The 26909-nt window shown below is 37.9% G+C and overlaps 1 long non-coding RNA gene across 2 annotated transcripts in view; it reads left to right on the top strand.

The window, feature by feature from the left end:
• The window catches only part of LOC134759589 (uncharacterized), a 205234-nt gene extending 181444 nt beyond the window's left edge, over positions 1–23790 (top strand). Inside the window, exon 4 of one of the 2 annotated variants that reach the window (XR_010135974.1) lies at positions 1053–23790. This is a non-coding gene — a long non-coding RNA (uncharacterized LOC134759589). Of the gene's footprint in view, positions 1–1041 lie in introns of both variants that reach the window. The other variant, XR_010135975.1, reaches the window with a different exon arrangement.
• The last annotated feature ends 3119 nt before the right edge of the window (positions 23791–26909 follow it).

Here is a 26909-nt window from a genome sequence, read left to right as displayed (position 1 = left end):
GGGACTGAGTCCCTGTATTAAGTTTCCTCTGGCTTAAACACTTAGTATAATTTTTATTTTTCTGTTTCAAACTGAATGATATACCATTACAGCATTTACCTTATGCCTAAAATAAAGAAAATTGAAAAGTATAAGTAGATTTTCTTGATCAGCTAATATTTATTCAAGCACAAATTGGAGAAAGCCTACCATGACTTCCTTAAGATAGTGTATTTAATGGCTCTCCTAACAAAAACACCAAGGATCACAGCTTGATTTAGAAGTCTAATGGTATTACCAGAATTCAGTTCACTGGATTGTCTTGTTTATTTATTTTGTTCCTTTAGATTGGCAACATTCTCAGACTTTATCTCTCTTTATCATAATACAAATTTCAAAAGAAGAAAGAATGAACTCTCCTAATATCCACTAGCCTCCTGGAGGGAGACAGTCTTGGTTGCTGGGTCAGCTCCTCTGGCTCTGCTGCCTGCAGTGATTGAGTCTCTTCCAGACCCAGGCTGCTCCACTTTCCATCTGACCTTCCAAGCCGGGCTAGGTCCTGTCCCAGTCCAGTTTCTCTATTTATTGACTTCATCAGAAAGTTGAAGGTGTTGACAGAGTTTGTAATGTGATTTGTGAAGTTCAAATGAAGCCTTCTGAAATGAAGGGACTGCATTTCCTAATGGTCACTAATGCCTGGTAATAAACACATACTCATCAGATAATGAATACCTACTTTGTTTTGGAATGTAAATAGAAGTTTCATTAATTACCGATTCCTAGTAGAAATCTAAGTTGCCTTTAAACCTCAGTTAGGGCAATGTGAATTCACAAAAAGAAAGACCACAAATATGAAAGTGGAAAAACTAAGCTATAAGAATGTTATGATTTTAAGGGGCCAGTAAATAGCACTCTTCCTCTTTGGAGTTCTGAACAAATTTATATAAATTATAAAAGAATCAGAAGACAGTTAATGGACTATTGTTTTTATTATTGGAAAGGCTATAGTGGTCTTTCCAGAGCAGATATAATCACTGAGGACTGTTGCTTTATATCTCTGAGTCTTCAAACAGGGAATGAGATGGACCTTCAGAACTGCCTCTAGCAAGTGAGTCTCACTCCGGACCTATGGGTGGTTGCTCCCTGAAACAGGAACAGAGAAGAATGCACTCACCCTAGTTAATCTGAACAGAGAGAAGAGAAAGGCCCTGAGTTGAGAAGGCTCAACTGTTTTTCAGCTCCACCAATGAGATGTCAACCATCCTTTCAAGAGTGGGTAGAAATTATGAAGTGATAGAGGTTTTTATTTTCCAGACTCAGGCTGGAATGCTAGAGTGAAAATGAAAGGGTCTTTCTGCAAGCACCTATAGGATATGTGTAATGTTTTTATCTGTGAATGTTTTACCATTGGATAAAGTCTCAATAAATGTGTTACATTAAAATGTGAAACACAAAGCAAATGATTCAAAAAAATCAGCATCGTGATTTTCACTTAAGTAGGAATCCAATACCAAATCCCTACTGGACTTAGCACAAAAAATGGCTGTGGCTAATACACCAGACCATAAGTATTATTGTCTGCTGACTGTAAGAAGCACAAACAAAATTTTTGAGCCTTATTCTAGAAACATGATATATCAATCAAAAGAAATTATTTTGACAATAAATGTTACTGTTCTCCCAGAGGGAGTTTAATGTGATTTTATACAACTAATGAAAACAAAATCTACATTCATGAAAAGAGGGGCAAGGCTTTTGGTTGGGTTAGTCTCAAAAAAGCCAGAGAGAAAAAAATTCCTTAGAGTCTTGCTTTCTTTCACTTAGATAATGAGCAGAGATTAAGGCAGTACCCTTCCAACTAAGACATGTTCATCTTTTCACAGAGATTTCTGAAAAAAATTTAACCTCTAGAAATGATAGCCATACAATTAAGGATGCTGGGTGGGAGGTCGGGTGTATTTTGCAGTGAGCATGCCACATTTTCAACATCACTTGGGTCCTAAAGCTTAAGAAGCCTCTATTCTACAAATAAGAATAGCTGTATTTATATCTTTTTTTGTTGTTGACAAAGACTTTTTATAATAACTTTATGTTTTGAAATTACCTCAAACTTAGAGTAGTTGCAAGAAACACGGAACTTCTGCATAACCTTTACCTAGGTGCCTTGACTGTTTATATTTTACCACATTTGTTTCATCATTCTCCTTTTCCTTGTCTCTCCCACCTCATATATTTTTAATAAACATTTAAAAGTTGCAAATATGGTACCTCTTTATCCCTAAATACTTTGGTGCATATCTCTTAAGACAAAGATTTTCTCTTATATAACCACAGTGCAATTATTAAAGTTGGAAAATTAACTTTGATACAGTATTATTATCTAATCTATAGACCTTATTCAAATCTTGCTAATTGTCAAAATATTGTTCTTTATATAGTTAGCCTTTTAATTAATTCTGACTCTTCCTGGGTTCAGACTTTAGATAAAGCGGAGATGCAGAAAGCAAGAGGTGTTGTACCTGTTGGTGAGGTGGCCTTTCTTGTACTTAGATTCTTGGATGTTGAGTTTTAGGTCAACATCACTAATGATTAGGGAAATGCAAATCAAAATCACAATGCAATACCACCTTACACTCCTGCAAGCATGGCCATAATAAAAAAATAAATTAAAAAATCAAAAAACAATAGATGTTGGCGTGGTTGCGGTGAACAGGGAACACTTCTATACTGCTGATGGGAATATAAACTAGTACAATCACTATGGAAAACAGTGTAGATATTCCTTAAAGAACTAAAAGTAGAACTGCCATTTGATCCAGCAATTTCACTACTGGGTTTCTACCCAGAAGAAAAGAAATCATTATACAAAACAGATACTTGAACATGCATGTTTATAGCAGCACAATTTGCAACCGAAAAATGTGGAACCAACCCAAATGCCCATCAACCAACAAGTGGATAAAGAAACTGTGATAAATATGAATGATGGAATACTACTCGGCCATAAAAAGGAATGAATTAATTGCATTCACAGTGACCTGGATGAAATTGGAGACTGTTATTGTAAGTGAAGTAACTCAGGAATGGAAAACCAAACATCGTATGTTCCCACTCTTAAGTGGGAGCTAAGCCATGAGAATGCAAAGTCCTAAGAATAACACAATGGACGTTGGGAACTCAGGGGTAAAGGGTGGGAAGGGGGCCAGGGATAAAAGACCACAAATTGTGTGCAGTGTGTACTGCTTGGGTGGTGGGTGCACCAAAATCTCATGAATCACCACTGAAGAACTTATGTAGCCAAACACCACCTGTTCCCCAATAAGCTATGAAAATAAAAACAAAATTAACTGAAAAATAAAAAATAAAACAAGTTCTAAGAGGCTTAAAACAAGAAAGAAAACTAACAGGTTTCCACCCCTTCCATGAGTTTCTGTCTCTTACAGGTGGGTATTCCTATATTTAGAGGAATCCGAATGCAACTGGCCAATAAGCACATGGAAAGGTGCTCAACATCATTAGTCATTAGGGAAATCCAAATTAAAACTATAATGAGATGCCTCTTCACACCCACTAGAATGGCTAAAATTGGAAAGGCTTGGCAATGGCAGGTGTTAGTGAGGATATGGAGCAACTGGAACCCTTGTGCTCTTTTAATAAGAGTGCAAAGTGATGCTGCTCCTGAAGCCGACTGCTTGGCATTGTTGCATAATTAAATATGCACTTGGCATTGTTGCATAATTAAATATGCACTTACAATGCAATCCATTATTTCCACTCCTAGCTATTTATGCAAAAGAAATAAAAATATATGTTTACAGAAAGACATGTTAAAAAAAAAAAAAGAGCATTCATTATTGCCTTGTGTAAACATAAGCTTTGACTTGAAAAGGCTGTCCTAAGGTTTGCTTTCAGAGAAGCTTCCCTGGCACCTCTTCTAAGTCATATTTAATGTTACCTAGCAGACCAAGACCTCCAGTTTCCTTGAAGACTCTGCACCACCTTCTGAATGCTCCCAAGGATGGTCCCCCAAATATTTCCCTGCAAGCCCTCCACCCCGACTTGGGGCATCTGCCAGCATTCCTTTCTAATCTGCTTGGATTCCTACATGGTCTTTCTCTCCACATGTAACATCTTACTGCCAGTGTTGTCCTGATATTGTGTTACTTCCTACTGATGACTCAGAGATTTTACAAGTTCTGTGATCCCACAGAGATTTTGGATGAAACTGGACACTGTATTGTTCCCTAATTCTCTTTTCTATATGCACTAAATTTTCACACTCTCTGCTTTCCTCCCTCTCTTCCTAGCCATTCTCTTTCACATTATAGCTCTTAGCCAGACCTTTGGGACCAAGGTTCCTGATTCACTCTGAAGCTTTCACCACCCAAACTTACCCTATCAGAATGAGGCTGGTCTCATACCTTCCCAGGCCTGCGATAAAGATCAGTAGGGATTGATCTATTTGTGTGCCCATTGTAGAAAATACATGAAAGCTCATGCACATACACACATGAGCACGCACACGTGTGCTCACACACACCATGTGAATAGATTTAACTGAAAGCTTTATACTGCCTGCATCAGAATCTATTATGTTATTCTTTAAGCAAGTCAGGAGATGGATTCAATGTCAGGTTTGCTTATTACTATTCAGATAAACAGATAAATCTTCTTGCAACTAGCCATCTTCAATCTCAGGGTTTTCTTAAATGTAATGAAGTTACTATTTGACGGCAAGCTGGAGGGTTTAGCTACAGGCAGGACAGGCAGAGGAATAACTGGTGAAGCTCAGAGCTTAGAAAACTGGGTGCACAATGTTTCTCTGTTGGATAAAAGATAAAATAAAGAAATCTTAATTAAAATATGCTAGGGCTAGTTCCAAGAAACTAGTTCGGGCACCTCAATCAAAATGCTTACCTGCAATTTGGGTAACATTCTCCCAAATGGCCCTTGTAAGGTTAGCATAAGTCCAAGAGAGAAACAGAGGGTTAAGATATCCAATGCTTATGAGAAAGGAAATTATAATATCTTTAATAAAATCACTTAATCACAACTATTTAAAAAACTAGATACATATTAACCACTAATTACCTACATTTACATATTACAAAGGAATTTTTAAGTGAATACTACAAATTGGCTTAGATAAATACCTTCTTATTTATATAAGCTTGTCTTCAATTGCTACTTAAATGCTGCTCACTCTGGTTTTCTTCCCAGAGGTCAGAGGCCTTCTCTGCCATTCTTGAAGTGGGCAGCAATGCCACAGAGCTTTCTGCAAGAATGACCTGTGCTAACTGCTTGACCTTATTTGAAATCACTGTCTCTTTAGTCTCTTTTGTGCTTCTCATGCTCCTGACTGCTGGATTTCTTCCCAGTTTTTCTTCTTTGACCCTCCATTTGATTTTACAGACAGAACCATAAATCTCCTGTCTACTCTCATTCTTTTTTCTCTTTGCTTTATTTATGTATTTAAAAATGAATAGTTTTAATTTTTTTACATGACTTTTAGACTTACAGAAAAACTGAGGAGAAAGTAGAGTTTCTACACTTCATCCCCCACCCCAATCTTCCCCACCAACAACGTGGGGCACCAGAGTGGTACATTTGTTACAATCAATGAACCAATACTGACACATCATTATCAACCAGAGTACATAGTTTACATTAGGATTCACTCTTGGTGTTGTACATTATACCAGTCTGACAGCTATACAATGACATGAATCTGTCATTATAGTATCATACAGAGTAGTTTCAGTGCTCTAAAACCCCTCTGTGCTACAGCTATTCATGTCTCCCCCTACCCAACCTCTGGAAACATTGATCTTTTCGCTGTCTCCATTGTTTTGCCTATACCAGAATGTCAGATAGTTAGAATCATATAGTATGTACCTTTTGAGATTGGCTTCTTTCACTCAGCAATATGCATTTAAGGTTCTGCCACACTTTTAAAGGCTTGATAGCTCATTTTGTTTTTTTTTAGTGCTGAATTATATTCTATTGTGTGACTGTATCCATAATTCATTTATCCATTCACCTACTGAATGATATGTTGGTTTCTTCCAAGTTTTGCCAATTATGAATAAAGCTACTATAATCATTCACGTGCAACTTTTTATGTGGATATAAGTTTTCAACTCATTTAGGTAAATATTAAGGAATGCTATTGCTGGATTTTGTGTAAGAGTATGTTTAATTTTGTAAGAAATTGTCAAACTGTCTTTCAAAGTGGCTGTACTGTTTTGCAGTCACACCAACAAAGAATGAGAGTTCCTGTTGCTCCTGGTTAACATTTGGTGTCATGTGTGTTTTGCAGTTTAGCCATTGTCATTTTGATTAGCATTTTTCTAATAACGTATGATGTGGAACATCTTTTCCTCTTTTTTGGTGGGGATTCTATTCAGATCTTTTGGCTATTTTTATTTTATTTTGTTTTTATTTATTTATTATTATTATTTTTTGAGATGGAGTTCTCTCTGTTGCCCAGGCTGGAGTGCAGTGGTTCGATCTCAGCTCACTGCAACCTCCGCCTCCTGGGTTCAAGCAATTATTCTGCCTCAGCCTCCTGAGTAGCTGGGACTATAGCTGTGCACCACCACACCTGGCCAATTTTTGTATTTTTAGTAGAGACGGGATTTCACCATATTGGCCAGGCTGGTCTTGAACTCCTGACGTCTTGAACTGCCCACCTTGGCCTCCCATAGTACTGGGATTACAGGCATGAGCCACCGCACTCAGCCTTGGCCATTTTTTAAACTGGTTTGTTTGTTTGTTTTACTGTTGAGTTTTAATAGTTCTTTGTATGTTTTGGGTTAAAGTCCTTCATTAAATATGTCTTTTGAAAATATTTTCTCCTAGTCTGTGGTTTGTCTTTCCATTGTCTTGACAGTATCTATTGGAGAGCAGAAGTTTTGAATTTCACTGAAGTCTGATTTCTTAATTTTTTCTTTTATGAATCATGTTTTGGATTTTTATCTAAAAAGTCTTTGCCAAACCTGAGGTTGTGTGGATTTTCTTTTATTGTCTGGGAGTTTATAGTTTTGCATTTTACACCTAGGGATGTGATACATTTTGAGTTAATTTTTGTGAAAAGTGTAAGGTCTGCATCTACAATTAGTATTTTTTTTTGCATGTTGATTTTCAGTTATTCCAGCACTCTTTGTTAAAAAGACTATTCTTTTTCCATTGAATTGCCTTTGTACCTTTATCAAACACGAGCATTTCTTGTTTATCTATTCTATTCCATTGATCTGTTTGTCTGTCATTTCACTATTACCTCACTGTCTTGATTACTGTAGCTTTATAATAAGCCTAATAAGCTTTGAAATTGAGTAGCTATCAGTCCTCCAACTTTGTTCTTCTTCAATATTGTGCTGGCTGTTTGGTGTCTTTTGTCTCTCAATGTAAACTTTGAAATCAATTGTTGATATCTACAAAATAACTTCGTAAAGTTTTGATTGGAATTTCATTGAATTTGTACATGAAATTGGGAAGCATTGACCACTTAACAATATTGAGCTTTCTCGATTCATAAACATAGAATATCTCTTCATTTATTCAGTTCTCCTTTGATTTATTTTATCAGTTTTGTAGTTTCGTCATATAGATATTATACATATTTTGTTATATTTATACTTAAGGATTTCTTTTATTTTGGTGCTAATATAAATAGTATTGTGTTTTTAATTTTAAATTCCAGTTGTTCATTTGCTGGTACATAGGAAAACAATTGACCTAACCTTGTATCCTGTAAACTTGCTATAATTGCTTGTTAGTTTCCAGAGCCTTTTTACAAAATATATTTTTTACTCTTTGAGATTTTCTACATGGAAAATCATGTTACCTGAAAACAATGATTTTCTTTTCCTTCTTTCTTAGTCTGTATAGCTTTTATGTTTGTTGTTGTTGTCTTATTGCATTAGCTAGGGCTTCCAGTATAATGTTGAATAGGAGTACTAAGGAAACATCCTCATTTTGTCCCTTAACATAGTGGGAAAGCCTATGGTTTCTTACCATTAAGTATGATGTTAGCTGCTAGGTGTTCTTTTTTTCCCCAGATATTCTTTATTAAGTTGAGGAATTTCTCCTCTGTTCCATGTTTGCTGAAGATTTTTATCATGAATGTGTGTTGGACTTTGTCAAATGCTTTCTCTGCATCTATTCGTGTGATCATATGATTTTTCTCCTTTACCCTATTGATGTGATTAATTCTATTAACTGATTTTTTAAAGTTGAACCATCCTTGTATACCTAGAATAAGTTTCACTTGGTTGTGGTATAAAGTGTTTTTATACATGTTAGACTTAAGTTGTTAATATTTTGTTGGGGATTTTTCCATTTTATTCATGAAAAATATTGTTGTACAGTTTTTCTTTCTTGTAATGTCTTTGCTTTGGGTATTAGGGTAATACTGGCTTAATAGAGTGAGTTAGAGAGTATTTCCTTGGCTTCTATCTTCTGAAAAAGATTGTAGAGAATTAGTATAATTTCTTTCTCAAATGTATGATAGAATTAACCAGTGAACCCATTTGGAAGGTCTTTTTCCTTTTCTTTTCTTTTCTTTTTTTCTTTTTTCTTTTCTTTTCCTTTCCTTTCCTTTCTTTTCTCCTTCCTTCCTTCCTTCTTTCTTTCCCTCCCTCCCTCCTTTCCTTCCTTCCTTCCTCCCTCTCTCTCTCTTTCTTTCTCTCTCTTTCTTCTTACTTTCTCCTTCCTTCCTTTCTCTTTCTTTCTTTCTTTCTTTCTTTTCTTTCTTTCTCCTTCTTTCTTCTTTGTCATACTTTCCCTCCCTCCCTCCCTCTCTCCCTTCCTTCCTTCCTTCCTTTCTTCCTTCCATTATTTATTTATTCCTCATAATTTAGAATATTCTTCAAGAGAAAGATGAAGGCCATCAACTTAGTGTTAGCACCTTTTCCAATGAACCTCAGCGTTGACTTCTGTTAGACTTAGCGACAATGTTACTGGTATGTCGCATGCTGCTCTCTAACGACTATCTTTAAAAGGGGGGGAAAAAAAAGAACCTGCATCTTTTGCAATTAAATATTCCCTTTCCACCATCTAAAGAGACAGGATTTCTGCTGTAGGCTTCTGATCAAGATGCTTACTTTCGGTTCCCTCTGAACCAGAATTTTTCAAGAAATGTGCACTTTATTTAAATATTTTAAACTAGTGTTGTAGTGGCTTTTTTTACTTAGGCAGATAGGTTGATATTCTTGTGTTTCACCACGCTGCTGATGGTATTTCTACTTGTGTTGTGATTGTGACTGCAAAGCCAGGCAAAGGGTCAGCAATACTTTCTGCACTAACTACTAATGAAGACTTCATGGTTTCAAGTTCCTGTAGGTGAGCTCTAAGACCCTCTGTACTTGGGTAAAATCAGCCTGTGGCTGCATGTGGGTGCTTTGCTGCACCCATAATTTAGGACTGGTATACTCTGTCTCCTCTTTACTGTACTCTTACCAACTGTCAGACACTTTATATACAAATCTCATTTATCCTGACAACAACCCTGTATTCATCATTGTTCAAATTAGGCAAATAAAACTGTGGTTAAAAAGCCTCCCTCAAATGACAAATAAGTCTGAATTTGAACACAGGTTTGTCTGATCCCAGGTGATGTTTCTAATGACTGTGACATACAACATCATTTACAAGTATCTATCGAGTACCTAAAGGGTCAGAAACTAATATGGTAGAACATGAAGTTTTGCTAAAATTTGGTCCATTCATTCATGGGACTTATAATTTAATTAGGGATAGAAGAAAGATACAAATGAAGTACCTTAGAACACAAGGAAGGGAAATAGCAATGAGCCTGAAATAGTTAAAGAAGACATTATGAAGATCATGGTGCTTGGACTAAGGTTTGTATGAAGAACCGGTTACAGAGCGTAGGATGTGGTATGGCAGGCCCATTGCTCAATGGCACAGAATGAGCAAAGGTAAAAGTAGAAATGAGCAAAATGTGCATTAAGCTGTAGCTTCATGGGAGGAAGGTCTGTATTTGATTCATTTCTGAATCCAATGTACCCAATGTGATACATAATAATCAAGTGTCCAATGGATGTTTGTGGGTTGAGACACTAAGAGACTGTGTATAAAAGGGGAGGGGTTTGAACTGAAGGTAAAAAGAGAGAAGATTAGAAAGGTAGTTGGTCTGTAAACAACTCTTAAGGGCCTTCCAAGCACTAAAAAGTATGATCTTCTGAATGTCAGCTTGTAACATTGGAATTAATCTGCTAGGAAATACAGAATCGTTGAATGTGTTAGAGGAAAACATAATGAAACAAGTGTTGGAAAGCATAATCTGAGATGGGAGAGAGAAAGATGACAGGGAAACTAACTAGTAAGACTATTGCAAAAATCTAGTTATGAGGGAGGCTACTTTGGCCTAGGATGTAGGAAGCTAGAAAGAGTAGCTCCCAGCCCAACTATAAAAAATAGACTACTAGACCTAAACTTTTGTCAACCCCATCTGGTGAATTCACAGGGCAGCCAACAGTCTGAAATTTAAGATAAGACAGGTGCCTCCAAGGACCTGAAAGGCAAGCACTGGCTCACCTATGGGCAGTGTGGGCAGAATGAGGGCTGCCATACATGTGGATAAAACACATTCAGCTAAAAATTTTAAGGAATTGCTAAGTAGGTCCTTGGAGCATAGACAGTAGTGTTTGCACCCACTTGAAGGCTCTTCTTCGTGGGACATCCCACAAAAAGATTAGAAGAATAGAAGGCAGATGAAAGGCCTGGAAAATTCTCCCGTGGTGTTGCAGGACTGGAGGAATCCAGCTGTATTGAAGCCTGGACAGAATCTTTCTCTCCTATAGAACAAAAGCCTGTCTGAGGTCACTGAGGGAAAGGCAGCAAATCCTGTTGTCCCAGGTAGAGGTGAAGACCACTGCTGCTGCTGGAGAGAGGGCAAAAGAAAAGCCCTCTCACTTTGGGGGAGGAATAGGAAAGTATCCTGGGTCAAGCCCATTTAAGGGCTCCTACTGCTGGACAGGGCAGGAAATACTGTCTTGCAGAAGACTCACCTAAGACGCAGAGCAGAGTTTGGCTGTCAGAGGTAAGAAGACAGCATCACTAAACACCACCTCTAAGATCCAGCAACACAGGGTTCACCTAAGACTGAAGTTGGGCAATGACAACAGAGAAATTCCCAACCCCTTTCCCAGGTAATAAGCAACAATGGTCCACCTTGGGGAGAGGGGCAAGAGTGTGGAGAGACGCTGTCTGAGGCATAGGCACAGGGATGGCTCAAAGCTGAGGGTGGAGCTGGGGAGAAAACCCCTCCAGCAGCTTGCCATTTTGTGTTCTGTGCAGAGGATAAACTGCAGGGAGGCAAGGATCCTAGCAGAGAGACCAGGTAAGCAGTAGCTGCAATAATCGTACGAGATTATCCAAACCACCACCGTAGGCTTGGACAGGGTGGCAGCAGTAGTAGAATGTGAAGTGGTGTGATTCTGATTATGTTTCGAATCTAGAACCCTCAGATTTGATTTGCTGATGGAACCCTCAGATATGCTGATCCATTAGATACAGGATGTGAGAAAAATATAGGAGTCAAAGACAGTCTCCTATATTCAGACTGAAACTGAAAGGTGGTGTCACTTACTAAGTTGGGGAAGACTAAGGTAGGGAGAAGGTGTGGGTGGTAAAACAAGAGTTCTGGACATATCCTGTAGAAATCTATTCGTAACCATTTAGGGACTTCATAATTATCTCTGCATTAGCCTTTATATCTTTGTGTGTATTGGAGACCAGTCCTGCATATGAGGTGCTAAAGGAAAGGCTTGTAGAACTATGGGCAGCTTCGTTTTTGTCAAGATGCTTCTGCCACGAGGAACTGAACTCTTCCCTGGTTCATTTATATTAGCTGGCCTTGCTTTCTTGATTTGCAAGATGGAGATCTTTTCATCCATAGTCATAGTTGTATTTTGTGTTGGGTAGGAAATGTGACTTAAAATTTTAGAGGTGATACTTACCACCTTGTTACAAATCGTTTACCGATGTTTACAGATTCCATGACTCCTTAATTTTCTGACACCATCCTTCCTTTTCTGAGTCTCACTTAGAGTCAGTGGTGCATGCTTAAAGTTTATGTCTTCTTAGGTAGGGATTACAAACTTTATTGGAAGAATGGGGAAGCTGAGGCTCCTATGAAGTAATACCTTCATTATTTGGCCCCTCAGGATTGGTTAAGATGTGCAAGAGGGAAATTATATTTCAAAATAAAGGCAGGGTGCGGTGGCTTATGCCTATAATCCCAGCACTTTGGGTGGCCGAGATGGGCAGATCATCTGAGGTTGGGAGTTCGAGACCAGCCTGACCAACAAAGAGAAACCCTGTCTCTACTAAAAATACTAAATTAGCCGGGTGTGGTGGCTCATGCCTGTAATCCCAGCTACTCAGGAGGCTGAGGCATGAGAATCACTTGAACCCGGGAGGTGGAGGTTGCGGTGAGCCGAGATCGCACCATTGCACTCCAGCCTGGGCAACAAAAGCGGAACTCTTGTCTCAAAAATAAATACATAAATAAATAAAGAAATAAAATAAAACAAAATAAAATAAAATGGGTCAGCTGATACTCTTTGTCATTGGCTTAAAGTGGGAGGAACAAACTGTCCTTCTGAGCTAACTTCCAACGGTATTCTGATTAAGCACAGGAAATGGAGTGGTGCTTAACTGCTGGGAAGTAGGGAAGACTTTCTTCACAAAAGGGAATGTTTAGGTGAAGGATAAGGGAAACTGATAAAGCAGCCCTCTAGCTTTCAGGCTGAAAGTCCTCAAGTGCTGAGAATTTCAGTGATGTTTGCTGACAACGTCCATCAAAAACACCTGAACTTTTTAGGCCACATTCAAGATCTCCTCCTTCAGAGTTGCTGTGCTGTGGCCAAGACTTGGTATAAAAAAGCCCAGTGATGACCTCAATTTTAGGTCTCTAAGGTGTACCTTGAAGCTTCTGATTTTCTCATTTATGTCCCCCACAAATAGTAATATTTATCATATATTAAATGTTGACTTTGTATCAGGCACTCTGCAAACATTATCTCATTGAATTTGCTGGCCAACCCTGAGAGAAAGGTGTATTTATGTTTTGCAGACAGGAGTCAGACTGAAGAGGCTAGGTTGTTTTCACATGGCTAATGAGTTGGTGAATACAAATTTGTACACATGTCTGCTGAGTTCAAAGCCCATACCCTTTCCTATTGTGCTTTGTGGTCTTTCAAATTTTTGTATAGCTCAACATTTTTAGGCCATGTATCAATTGCTTTGCATTAGCCTAACCAGCACACTTGCCTTTATTCAGCATTATTGGGTGCTGAGTTATTTATGTTATTATTCTGATAAATGAAGTCACTGCAGTACATATAAAATGCCAACTTCCAAAGAACTAGCATACATAAAAGGTCTACATAAAATATTACTGAATTAAAAATTACTAGTATCAGTCTGTGGCCTATTAGAAACCAGGCCGCACAACAGGCGGTGAGCGGCAGGTGAGCAAGCAAAGCTTCATCTGTATTTACAGCTGCTCCCCATGGTTCACATTACTGCCTAAACTCCACCTCCTGTCAGATAAGTGGCAGCATTAGATTCTCATAGGAGCACAAATGCTATTGTGAACTGCGCATGTGAAAGAGGTAGGTTGGACGTTCCTTATAAGAATCTAATGCCTGATGATCTGTCACTGTCTCCCATCACCCCCATATGGGACAGTCCAGTTGCAGAAAAACAAGCTCAGGGCTCCCACTGATTCTACATTCTGATGAGTTGTATAATTACTTCATTATATATTACAATGTAACAATAATAGAAATAAAGTGCACAATAAATGTAATGCACTTGACTCATCTTGAAACCATCCCCCCACAGCTGGTTTGTGACAAACTTGTCTTCCATAAAATTGGACACCAGTGCCAAGAAGATTGAGGACTGCTCTCTTATAGAACCTTAAGATTATTATTATGAACCTTGATCATTATTAGACAGTATTGAACAAAATTCTATTCATTTTAGTGTTCTTGTTCCTTGGATAATTAATAATAGGCAACTTAACACATAGAGTTTCATATGAAAAAATTGAGTGCCATGTTCTTTTGTAGATTCAAAGAACATCCAAATCTTCTGTCAACTCTATTCATCTTATAAGCAAGGGCAGCCTTATCTTTCATGGGATATGTGATAGATTGTCAGTGGTTTTAAATCTGGCTGTGTAGCCAGGTGATTCTCATGGAAGCCAAGTACGGGAGCACTTAGCTCACGAAGAAATTGGAGATACCAGGAGTGCATAGTCACTCAGAATTCCCTCTATTTGTAAGTACTAGAATTCCCAAACTCCTGGCCTCAAGTGATCATCCCACCTTGGCCTCCCAAAGTACTGGGATTACAGGCATGAGCCACAATGCCTAGCCTTTGTAAGTGCTAGAACTCTAAAAGTTTCCATTGGAACAGGCATTCTTTGGATTCTTCTCTTTGAAAACTACTTTACTAAGGGTCTTGCTTTAGTAAAAACACAAAACTAAACACTCCTTTTAACAGGAGTGTGGATACATAAGACAGCTTGTGAGAGAATATGAAGGCAGAGGACAGCAGAAAATGGAAGGGTTCAGAAATCAGAGAAGGGTACCAGAAAATAAATTGTGCATTTCATGTATGTCCTAAAGTTACTATTGTCTCCAGGTCAGCATCTGGTGTTTACAAATTAATCTACATATTCCCCGGCTCCTTTGAGGATAACACCTTTTTTTAATATTCTTGGACGGAAGAGGCGACAGTGCTTCCTGCTATTAATTTAAACTATTTCCAGCAACATGGAATTATGGGACTTTGGTGTTCTATTTTATGGTATCAACAACTCCTACTCATCACCTTTCAACTTCTAAAAGAATATAATTAGAGACTTCAGAAAAGAGAAAAAACAAGTCTCCTGTGCAAAGAACAGTCATTAACTAATGAGCAAACTACAAGTTGTGAACAAGAGAGCAGCACCTATTACAAGAACTTTTCCTTGATTGTTCTGCAGTGTATGAAACAGAAATTATATTGACTAGTGGGTATCACCCTGGTGTGACTGATGAAAAGGCACTCCGGAACACTGAAAAGAATACATTTTTGGAGGAGGAAGGACCCTAAATCTTCATAACATTCCAAACCAACAGCATTTCCTTTATGCATTGATACAGTGCCATGGATATTTTTAACATGCCTCTGATAAATACCCTGTCTTATATATTCTTTCTGAATTCTTTTTTTTTTTTTTTTCAGACAGAGTCTCACTCTGTTGCCCAAGCTGGAATGCAGTGATGCTATCATGGCTCACTGCAGCCTGGACCTCCTGGGCTTGAGCAATCCTCTCACTTCAGCCTCCCAAGTAGCAGGAACTACAGGTGCACACCACCATGCCTGGATAATTTTTAAATTTTTTTGTAGATATAGGGTCTCACTACATTTCCCAGGCTGGTCTCAAACTCCTGGGCTTAAGGGATCCTCCTGCCTTGGCCTCCCAAAGTGCTGGGATGATAGAAGTGAGTCATTGTGCCTTGTCTTTCTGCATTCTTAAGCAATGACATTTTTTCTTGTTTTGACTGTTGCAAATGTCCTAGAATTAACATGTATACAAATATAATAATTGTAACAATACGAACTCTTTTTCCTGATCGGATAAATAGAGGTACTTTATTATAATGAAAACTCACTCAATCAATTTTTTACCAAAAGGATAGAGGGAACTAGTGGTGATCTGTGGTATGAGGAGTGTAACTGTTTTCCAGTTTGCTAACATGTCTTAGACACAGGTGCTGTCTGCTGATTATCAGTGATCACATGAGGAAGAGCCGACAGAATCACAGTCTACCAATGACCCCAAAGGCATCTAGATTCAAAAAGAACCTGATGTAGAATGAAAAATATACTAGGGGCAATAATAGAAATATTCTGAAAAGAGCAGTTGTTTTAGGGCTGGTTTTTCAATATTTTGATGAAGAATGCTGCTCTTCCCTTTTTCCTCAGTATCAGCTTATCAAATAACAACTGGGTATGGATCACTTAGAACAAAGACTACACATCTCGGACTCCCTTACAATCATATGACTAAATTTTGATCAGTGAGATGCACAAGCTTATTTGCTTGTGAAGGAAGCCTCTGGGAAGAATCCTTAAAGAAAATAGTTCTTCCTGCTGGCTGGAATAAAGATAATGGTTGGTGCTAGCATAGCCATTTTGGAACAGGATGTAGAAATTTGCATTTTAGAAACTGGCAGATATAGAAATAGCATAACAGCAAGATAATGGAAACTTTGGCTTTCGTGGCTGTGTTTTCACAATATAAGCTTGGCCTACCCTGCTTACCTGGAATTATACATGGCCAGAATATGTACTGTGGTAAAGAATGAACTCTGAAACCAGATTGGTTTGATTGAGTCTTGGCTCTATTTCTTACTAGCTGTGTGACCTTGAGCAAATTAACAAGTTGTGCCTTTATATGCTCAGTTACAAAATGGGCTAATAAAAATGCCTAACTCATGAAGTTGCTGTGAGGGTTAAATGAGATAATGTATGTAAAATGCTTAGGATAGTATCTGGCATGTCATAAGCCCTATGTAAATAGTATCTGTTATTATTTGATCTATAATTATTTTCATATTTTTGAGATCACAGAGGAAACTAATTCTAATTAATGTAAAAGCCTCAGCATACATATTAGTGACCAGTATAAAGTGGATACCTAATATTGTGAATGAATGAGTGAATTATTCCTGTTTACCCTGAAGTTCATGTGCTGTAATAACCTGAACAGTAACATTAAAGAACATGGTAGCATACGTTAATCACTTGAATCATGAACAATTAATTAGAGACCAGAGAGGATTGTTAGCCTTGTGTTCTGGCAATTATTTGGATACAATGGTGTCTTTCTGGCACAGAACTGCAAGAATCAATGGTCATTCACTACTCACTAGTTTAGCAACTTCTCACCTAATTGTTGGTTCCAGTTCTCAACCCTGTACAGCTCTCGTGGCATCCAGCTATTAACCCATTGCAGGCTCCTCTGCTAGTGGCAAGTAATGCAGACTACCTCTGTGCTACCAGCCATTGTTATACCCTTAGAAAAGGCCAACCCACTTATTATTACCCAAAGCCAAAGCTATAATTAAGAATACCCACTGCCACAAAAATGCCATAACATATTGACTTAATTTAAACAAGTACTTAGATCATTTGATAATTAAAGGGGAGGGGTACCTAGCCATTCTCTTTCTTTCTTAGCCTGGTCAACCAAACTTAAGAATAAGTTATATTTTGTATGATATACCTATATCCATTTTCCATATATATACTATGGTTTTTCAAGTAGCATTAGCTGGAGCATAGCATTTCCATTCTATTATTTTCCTAAATGAAGAGCATTCCAAGCCAAGAAAGCACATGACATCAGCAACATTTATAGATCTCTATTAGCAGCTTTGCTACTGTATATAACATGTAGTTAGTTTCAAGTTGCTCTTTAATAATCATTCCATATATTTTCTTTAAAATTAATATAAATGTATCCATCATACTGTCTAGAATTTGACTGCCTTATAAAAAAGCTGGAAGATGTCATAGCAAAGCTATAAAATCGACAGACTGTATGTGACACAACCATTGTATACTTGGTATTCTTTTCCTTGTACACACAGTTTGAAAAATTTCATTACTCATTGGCCCAATTTTACATTTAAATATGAATTCTTTTAATTTTACTTTGCAATCAGGTAAATTAGTGAGAAGGAGTCTAAACAATATGCTTTAATTGCATTTATAAATTATTCTCTCTGTCCTTCATGAGCATTCTTTCTTTTTTAGATATTGAAATGTGGTATCTAAATATAAAGTGCAGTAACATCTGGATCTAATTGCTGGTTTGAATAATATAGACAGACCTTCAACATTTCTTGCTTTTGAAAGGATGCGTTTAGTAGGAGGTACTGAGTCAAAGGTTGTAAAAATTTTGTACCACTAAAAATAGTTGAAATCTCAGATTCATTTAAAATGGAAATTACCACTTTCTGAGCAAATAGTTCTTCTTGATGTAAGGTGTATGTATGCTAGGAAGGGTTCATCGAAATAATGTTTTTGCTTTTTTTATATCCCATATAGCATAATTCTTAAAATCACAGTAGTTTTATTTTTTAAAGATTCCAAGTCTTATTCAAATTCAAAGCAAATATTTAAATCAGTAATCACTGAACCCATATGTTATGTAAGGTTTTGTATTGGGGGATATATTTTAGATCTATGTTATCACAATAAACTAGAGTGGAAGCATTAACTTTCCATTAAGATGATGGGCAAATAGGTTGTCATCTGATATGGTTTGGCTGTGTCCCTACCCAAATCTCAAGTTGAATTGTACCTCCCAGAATTCCCATATGTTGTGGAAGGAGTAATTGAATTATGGAGGCTGGTCTTTCCCATGCTATTCTCAGGACAGTGAATAAGCCTCATGAGATCTGATGGATTTATCAGGGATTTCCACTTTTGCTTCTTTCTCATTTTCTCTTGCTGCTGCCATGTAAGACATGGCTTTTCCCTCTTGCCATGATTCTGAGGCCTCCCCAGCCATGTAGAACTGTAAGTCCAATCAAACCTCTTTTTCTTCCCAGTCTTGGGTATGTCTTTATCAGCAGCATGAAAATGGATGAATACAGTAAATTGGTACCAGTAGAGTGGGATGTTGCTGAAAAGATACCCAAAAATTTGGAAGCGACTTTGGAACTGGGTCACAGGCAGATGTTGGAACAATTTGGAGTGCTCAGAAGAAGACAGGAAAATGTGGGAAAGTTTGGAACCTCCTAGAGACTTGTTGAATGGCTTTGACAAAAATGCTGATAGTGATATGAACAATAAGGTCCAGGCTGAGGTAGTCTCAGATGGAGATGAGGAACTTATTGGGAACTGGTGCACAGGTGACTCTTGCTATGTTTTAGCAAAGAGACTGGTGGTATTTTGCCGCTGCCCTAGAGATTTATGGAACTTTGAACTTGAGGGAGATAATTTAGGGTATCTGGCAGAAGAAATTTCTAAGCAACAAAGCATTCAAAAGGTGACTTGGCTGCTATTAAAAGCATTCAGTTTTAAAAGAGAAACAGAGCATAAAACTTCAGAAAATTCATAGCCTGATAATGCAGTAGAAAAGAAAAACCCATTTTCTGAGGAGAAATTCAAGCTGGCTGCAGAAATTTGCATAAGTAGCAAGGAGCCTAATGTTAATCCCTAAGACCACGGGGAAAATGTCTCCAAACCATGTCAGAGACCTTCATGGCAGCCCCTCCCATCACAGGCCTGGAGGCCCAGGAGGAGAAAGTGGTTTTGTGGGCTGGGCCCACGTCCCAATGCTGTGTGCCTAGGGACTTGGTGCCCTGTGTCCCAGCCACTCCAGCCGTGGCTGAAAGGGGCAACATAGAGCTCAGGCTGTGGCTTCAGAGGGTGGAATCCCCAAGCCTTGGCAGCTTCCACATGGTGTTGAGGCTGTGGGTACACAGAAGTCAACAACTGAGTTTTGGGAACCTCCGCCTGGATTTCAGAAGATGTATGGAAACGCCCGGATACCCAGGCAAAAATTTGCTGCAGGGGCATGGAGAACTCTGCTAGGGCAGAGCGGAAGGGAAATATGGGGTCAGAGCCCCCATACAGAGTCCCTCCTAGGGCACTGTTTGGTGGAGTTGTGAGAAGAGGGCCACAATCCTCCAGACCCCAGAATGGTAGATCTACTGACAGCTTGCACCATGTGCCTGGAAAAGCCACAGATAGTCAATGCCAGCCGTGAAAGCAGCCAGCAGGGAGGCTGTACCCTGCAAAGCCATGGGGGCAGAGCTGCCCAAGACCATGGGAACCCACCTCTTGCATCAGCATGACTTGGATGTGAGATCTGGAGTCAAAGGAGATCATTTTGGAGCTTTAAAATTTGACTGCCCTGCTGGATTTCGGACTTTCATGGGGCCTGTAACCCCTTTGTTTTGGCCAATTTCTCCCAATTGAACAGCTGTATTTACCCAATACCTGTACCCCCATTGTATTTAGAAAGTAACTAGCTTGCTTTTGATTTTACAGGCTCATAGGCAGAAGGGACATGCCTTGTCTCAGTTGAGACTTTAAACTGTGGAGTTTTGGGTTAATGTTAAAATGAGTTAAGACTTTGGGAGACTGCTTTGAAGGCATGATTGGTTTTGAAATGTGAGGACATGAGATGTGGAGGGGCCGGGGCGGAATGATATGGTTTGCCTGTGTTCCCACCCAAATCTTAACTTGAATTGTATCTCCCAGAATTCCCACATGTTGTGGGAGGGACCCAAGGGGAGGTAATTGAATCATGGCAGTGGGTCTTTCCCATGCCATTCTTGTGATAGTGAATTAAGTCTCACAAGATCTGATGGGTTTATCAGGGGTTTGCCCTTTTGATTCTTCCCCATTCTCTCTTGCGGCTGCCAAATAAGAAGTGCCTTTAGCCCTCTGCCATGACTGTGAGAATTTCCCCAGCCACTTGGAACTGTAAGTCCAATTAAACCTCTTTTTCTTCCCAGTCCCAGATTTGTCTTTATCAGCAGCATGAAAAACAGACTAATCCATCATCCTAGTAGTAATGTGTATGTGCATGTATGTGTATGTATGTATATCTTAGCTGTTGTGTGTGATAGATCACTATGTTTCACCAAAAAGTCCTTAGGAGCACATGTGTATGTATTTAAGCTTTCCTTCCTCCAATTATAAGGATCCTTTACCCAAATATGTGTCCCATCCACAACTCTTTTGTGAGTTCTCATTTTGTGGCTGTATTGCATTAGTATTTAGAAAGAAATGTCAATAGCAACAGACTTTCATCTGAAAAACGCTCAATAAATAACCGTCACCTAAATACTTAATTCCTGCTTAAATTAATAAAATAAACTGATCTCTTAGGACATTATACAATTATTCTATTCAGAATGAAATCTCATGTATATCTGAATTTAAGATCTCCTTAAAAAGATAAGTGTTGCTCCATTTCTTGAAAGCCAGTGACCCTGAATTCTGTTTGTCTCAGAAAAGGTCTCTGTTGGGCACCTGAGGCCACCTGGACCATGAGGATTCTGAGATGTTGAAAGTGACCACTTCTAAAATAGGATTACAATTTGTCTTGGCAAATTCCTTCTTTTAAATTATCAGTTGAACTCTAGGTATAGTGACCATTTAAAAAAGAACAGCATCTCTGTTATACAGTGTGGAAGTGCCACCAAGGCCCTGGAGCCCAACCTGGGTAAACCTCCTAGGTATTACTCTTTACTAGATGTGATACCTTGGTCAATCTCACTAGCTTCTTTGGACCTCAGTTTCTCATCTGTAAAATCAGGATAATATTTGGACCTTCTTCACAGGTAGTAGTGGTACCTAAATGAATTCAATCACATAAACAGCTTATTGTTATTGAGATTGTTTGGGACTTTTTGCTTTAAAGGCTTGATTAAGAAGCTAGGATCAAAGTAATATCTCTGTAGGCATATTCTAAGCAGAAAGTTCAGTCAGGAGTGTAGATGTGAAGTGGAGAATTAAGGGAAGAAGATCTGAGCCAGTTCTAAACCAGCACCAGGAATGATTCTCAGTAGGTCTTTTTTTGGAAATAGGCCAGAAACAACCAGTCATAGCACAGTTGACCCTCTAACCCAAAGATGTGAATTTGCCTAGTATCTGTGGAGAGAAAGAGTTTCCACCCACCAGGCCCTCTAGGAAACCATATCTGTTAGCAGGAGGTGGGCCCAGAATTTGGTTCTGTTAAGATTTCAGTGGACTTGGATCCTGGGCTAAAGGAATGCTCAGATCCTTCCTGTTGTAATCATCTCCCCCAACTACTCAGTTCTTTCCTGAAGCAGAGGCAGTGATCTTGGCTAGAAGAACTTCACAGTAGGCAGTGGTTTTATAGCACTCATGTTAGCACTTCATGCACTGTGAAAATGCCCCCAGCATATGGCTGTTAAAAATACCTATTTTTAACAGCTTAAATTCTTTAAGCTATGGTTAGCTTAAAGAAAATTGGTTGAGCATATAACTAATATGAAATGAGAGGGCACACTTTGTCAATTTTGATCAATGGCAATGTTAAGGAGTTAATATCGCTATTAAAATTTTGCCCTATTATTCTTTTTCCCCTATTATTCTTATTAGCATTATCTTTCTAGAAAATCTTATTCACTTTAGGGGGAAGTTTTAGTCTTGAGAGTAATTTGCAGTTTGTGCCACTGCCTTAGTTCAGATCCACGTTATTTCTCTACTGACTTTGCAATAGACAGCCTCTGACTTGGGAGCCCTTCCTCCAGGCTTCTAATCAGATCTCGTATCACTGCCAAAGTTTGTTTTGTTTTGTTTTGTTTTAGTTAGTTAAAAAATAATTCCTTAAATCTGTTTTTATGACTCGCTCACTTAAAACTCTTCAGTAATTCCCTTCTTAACTACAGAATGAAGTCTAAAGCCATATCTTCCTATCTTCCTTCCGTGGTCCTTCATCATCAGGTGCTGCCTTTCTCCATAATCTCATCTCCTGCTCCTCTCAGCTCACACCCAACTCTTTGCTGTGTCCCATGCTCTTCCACATTTCTACGTGATGGCACACTGCATTTCTATCTGGAATGCCTCTCTCTATGTTATCTATGTTTCTCTGACTCTGATGCTTCATCCCTTTTTTTTCTGTTCTCTTCGTAACCTCTTCTGTATCTGGCTCCCTAGAATTTTAGAGGGAAAAGCATCATCTTGTCTACCTCTGTGTTAGAAATGAGAGAATGGAGTTCCAGAGACCTTCATTGGCCACCTCTGCTAAGAAGCCTGGAACAGAGGGGAGCTGGGTTGCTGGACAACCAGTCCCAGCCAGCATGTTCCCCTGTATTAGGCGGCCCAGCCCCTTCTTTTTGTAAACTTGGGAAGCCACGCCCCATGGATTTTCTCAGCCTTCTATGCACTTCAATTTAGCATTGACTTATTGATGTCCTGGACATTTTACGATATGAACTTGCGTATGAAGATTCTGTACTTTGTCTGCTTATTTCTTAAACTCTTCAGTAATTTTATTCTCCAATCTGAAGTATTAATTTCTTAAAGGAAATAAGCATAAATTATTTATCCCAAACACCCCAAGACTGCTAACAATTTATATTAGAAAATTTTAAAAACTCAGTAGAAAACAGAAAAATAATAAATACAAATAGGCAATATGCTTATGAAAAACTGTTCAATTAGTAACCAAAGACAGGGAAAATACAACTAAATAAGATACTCTCTTTTCATAAAATCTAATTTTTTATTAAATTATTAAGATTGTCAAGGTTGTGAGGAAATAGGCATTTGCTTGTCCTTTTAGGAATTATGCAACTTGGACAAATTTTTTTGGAGGACATTTGGAACCTGTTTGAAACCTTAAAAACATGACTGCCATGTTTTTGACCCATTCTCTTGATCCATAAAACCCACATTTAATTATTTATCCAATGCAATGTGGACAGTTTTTACAAACATCTTGATCAGGATATTTTTAATAGGGGAAAAATTAGAAACTAGTTCTAATGCAAAAAAAAAAAGAAATATTGGTTAAATAAGCTACTGCATGGCCATTCAATGTAATCATAGCCACTGAAATTACATTTTTAAGTTTATGTCTTTATGTGAATTTACATGATATTGTTGACTGACAAAAAGTAAAGTTAAATGTACGTACTCTCTATGAGTGCAATTTTTGTTAAAAATATGTATACATATCACCTATGGATAAAAATATTATCTTCTCTGCATTTCTAGTACTTAGAGATATGCCTGGCTTAAAGGTAATATTTAAATAAAATTGAATGAATAAATACAAAAATCTGAATATGCATATGTCAAAATGATCATACTGATTAGTGGCTTTAGTTTATTTTTCAACTTTTTTGTGTATATTTGTTTGTATACAATAAACCCATATAACCTTTGTCATAAAAAATTTGTAAATAAAAATACAGCTGCTTAGTTCATATTTCCAAGCAAAGCAATAATCACCATTTAACTCACTTAGTCTGAGGTGCTTCAAAACGCCCAAATGAAGATGCTCAGATTTCCTTAGTGCTACTGCTTAATTCTATCATACGAGGCCTCCGCTGACAGCTACGCATGCATTATGGGTCTACAGTTTTTCAGTGGCTCACGCTCTACGTTCAGAATTTCCTGAATGCCTAAAGAATAGCTGCCCACCCACACACCCATCTTGCTCAGCTTAGCAAGGCTCTCTCATCATGTTCTGTATTTTCCAGGAACACGTTCTATGTAGAAAAATGGCCCCCAAAGAGCAACTGAAGCATGTGTGTAGGCACTTGGAATTGACATATTGTGGAATAATCAGAAATTTATTTGGATAAATGGTCTGTAATATAGTCAGGGACTTCTCACAATTCTGAAGTCAATGAGGCCCTTGGTGGTTTTATTTCCCTCACTTTCAAGGCAATGGGATTCACATAGACTGTGGATTTACTCATTAAATGCTGAATGTAAGAACTTGTCAATGTCATCTTATTTTGGTACAACTGAGCATGGTTCCTCTTGGTAAATAATATGAACATAAAATAAACATTGCAGGCTATGTTTATTCCAGTCTTCTTTCTGAACTGCAAATTCAGCTGCTGCTGTATTGAAGCAGATTCTGCTCATAAAGTAGTGAAATGCCTGGTCTGCAATATATCACTGTGGGATGCTGTAATGTCAGAGGCCCTTGTCAACACATTGGCAAAACTCCTATCCTGTGGCTCCACGAAAAGTTGCACAACATTGCATCCAGTGTATGGACCTTGGACTTTGAGAATTCTGGCTTTGATAATTGATAACTTAAAAAAAAAATCTTAGGCAAGTAATGATACATACCTCTTCACCTGTGCAAGATAACTTTTAATCATGTAGCCACTATTCTAAATAGCTTCACTTTAGTCTCTTTCATCTTTTTTGTTGGTGGTGGTAACGATAATGGTGATGGTAGTAGTAGCTACAGCTACTGAGCGTCTATGATGAACCAGACACCACAATTTACAGGTGAAGACATTAAGTCCCAGAAGTAGAATCAGAATTTAGATAGTCTCTGGAGATACCTACTACACAATGGGTGCACACCTGTGCCTATATGTTTTCAATCTTGGAATCTTTCTATCGCACAAGTCTGTCTCCCTTTTTCCCCCTCAGGATTAAAAAAGTAAAAAATTGTCTTTAGGGTTTTCATGATTCAGCAGATTGTCCTGCTCTTAGAAAGTACACAGGTACTTCTTTTACCAGGCACTCTTCACCTGGGCAGGACAAAAATACCAGATTTTTCTGCTACCTCAGTTTTCCAAATATCTGAAGTTCACTGAGGTCCTTACAATAAAGAAGCTTCCTACTACCTCTCCTGGTCCAATCCACCAGAGATTCATTTAACCAAAACTAATTTGTCTAAGACAAATACAATTAAATCTGTTTCCCTAATAGCATCTTGAATTATAATCATTTTTAGTGAACAATATTTATCATTTTCAGCACGTTTCTTATATGATATGAGATATGAAAACCTTTTTACATATTCTTGCCCCTTTAAGTGACTTTTTCTGTTTTTTCCTACTTATCAAGCATCTGGGATTCAGATGTCTGGACATGTCTTATTGAGAACTTATCAATGAAGTTGCTTAAATCTTGAAGATATCTCTTGGGAGGGAAATTATTCTGAAAGAAAAAAAAAGTAGCTTAATCCATAGACTAAAGTACTAGACATTGGAGGAAAAAATAATTGTCTTTTTCACATTGAAATCCAAATAATAAATTACTGCTTATTTAGTTATCGCTATATGCAATTGTCTGTTAAGGTCAATCGAACAAGTAACTATTGAGTAATAATGTTCTCAGTATGTGATTCGTGCTATAATTGGATATGTATAAAACTTGATACCTGCTTTATTTGTTTTTCATTCTTGTATATTCATTCAGAATAACGCCTGGTTTATGTTCCTGATCAATAACTAATTGATAGATAAAATAGTCAATGAATGAATGAATGAATATCCTGATGAATTTTTTTAACTTTGTAAGAAATAAATTTTTATTTTTTTCATTATCATACAGCATTTAAGAATAATAAAGCTGTTGTGAGATTTCAAATTTGAGATATCTATGGCAAGTTTATAAAAGTGCATTGATCAAGATATAATTTTTAACATTAATATACACATTCCATAATCTCAATCCATTTAACATGAACACTGGCCTTTATCATTGTTATTTATTTCTCCCTACAATACTGCCTGCTCTGTAGGACAGTGGTTCTCAGCTGGGGGTTGACTCTGTCCCCCAGGGGCATCTGGCAACATCTGGTATAATTGTGGGTGTCATGGGAGAGGGATGCTAACAACATCCAGTGTGCAGTCCAGGGATGCTGTTCACCATCCTATAATGCACAGGACGTACCCCCACCCAAGGATTTTATCCAGCCCAAATGTTAACAGTGTCAAGGTTAAGCAACTCTTGTCGAGTGGGACTCAATTCCCATTTTATGAACACCTCTGTGCCCACTGTAATTCTGAAAACACAGACTGTGCTAATTGGCAAATACTATTTAAAAGAAGATTTAACCTAATCAATATTGCTTATCAAAAGCAATGGCTGACTTTAAGTATCAACATATTTCCAGAATGGATAAACCACACAATCAACTCAGAATGATACAAATTAGGGTCCATATCATTTAATTTCCCTTGAATCTGCTATGCTAGTTTAATCTGTTAATATGAAGTTAATTAGGACTGTTTTGAAGGAGCTAAGCAATAGTTTCCTTTGCACATTTTTCTGAACTATGATAAAAATTTAAGGATACATAAAGCACCTGGCAAATAACAGTGCTCTGCGAGTGCTCCAGAAATGTTTATCACAGCTTACTAAAAACA

Source organism: Pongo abelii, chromosome 11 (genome assembly GCF_028885655.2).
Source record: "Pongo abelii isolate AG06213 chromosome 11, NHGRI_mPonAbe1-v2.0_pri, whole genome shotgun sequence".
In the NCBI taxonomy this organism is placed as follows: domain Eukaryota; kingdom Metazoa; phylum Chordata; class Mammalia; order Primates; family Hominidae; genus Pongo; species Pongo abelii.
The sequence above is the reverse complement of the archived record's forward strand: the minus strand, read 5'-3'. Positions and strand labels throughout refer to the sequence as shown.